Here is an 844-nt window from a genome sequence, read left to right as displayed (position 1 = left end):
ACAAGACCAGTTGGCCACTCACGGGCAAGGGAAGCCCTTGCCACCTCATTCCCTGAAAACCAATCAATTTAAAAGTTACACCATTTTAAAATTTAAAAGCCAATCATATTGTACCCAGTTGCTGTTTCTTTAGTCTACCCCTTAAACAGAATAAGAACCAGCTAAATGGGCTGCTATAGGCTACCACTCCACCTTCGGTGTAGGATGATCCCAATGCGTGTTGGATCGTTAACAATTACTCTTTTTTTTTTTTAATGGAACGCTTCACGAATTTGCGTGTAATCCTTGCGCAGGGGCCATGCTAATTTTCTCTGTATCGTTCCAATTTTAGTATATGTGCTGCCAAAGCGAGCACTAGTCTTCTTGCATTTTGCAGCGATTTTTTCTCCACATGGTTCATTCAGGGGGGTCTCCGGCAAACAAAAGGTCTACTCACAAAGTCTGAGTCCAAGCCTAAATGAGCTTTCGGTTTGCTTGCAAGTGTATTCCGTGCTTAGAGGGCCCACAGTGTTTGGGGTGGTCATTACATAGGGACCACAGGGAACCTGAAGGACTCTTCAGGTCCCCTGGAGGGGGGTCGGGAAGACTCAGTTCCTTTTAGATTTGATTCCATTGTAAGTGTTGGCCAAGTCACCTGGTTACTGGTTTGTCTCTCTGTGTTTTACGTCTTGACCCACCCAAGGCAAAAACACCTAGTTTGTCTGGTTTTTGTCTTGTTAGTGTTTGCCTTGTTGTTTGTTTTTAGGCATGGGACAGCAAAACTCCACTCCTCCACTCCGCAGGGGATTTTCCTGAGTCATTGGGATGATTTCCAGTGGCACATAACCTGTCCCTGGAGATAAAG

The 844-nt window shown here is 45.1% G+C and overlaps 1 non-coding gene across 1 annotated transcript; it reads right to left on the bottom strand.

The window, feature by feature from the left end:
- Positions 1-248: 248 nt before the first annotated feature.
- Positions 249-355, bottom strand: LOC114617822. Its single transcript, XR_003710883.1, has one exon. It is a non-coding gene; the product is annotated as a U6 spliceosomal RNA (small nuclear RNA).
- Positions 356-844: the final 489 nt, after the last annotated feature.

The sequence above is a fragment of the Grammomys surdaster genome, unplaced genomic scaffold, assembly GCF_004785775.1.
Source record: "Grammomys surdaster isolate TR1022 unplaced genomic scaffold, NIH_TR_1.0 138, whole genome shotgun sequence".
Lineage (NCBI taxonomy): Eukaryota > Metazoa > Chordata > Mammalia > Rodentia > Muridae > Grammomys > Grammomys surdaster.
The sequence above is the reverse complement of the archived record's forward strand: the minus strand, read 5'-3'. Positions and strand labels throughout refer to the sequence as shown.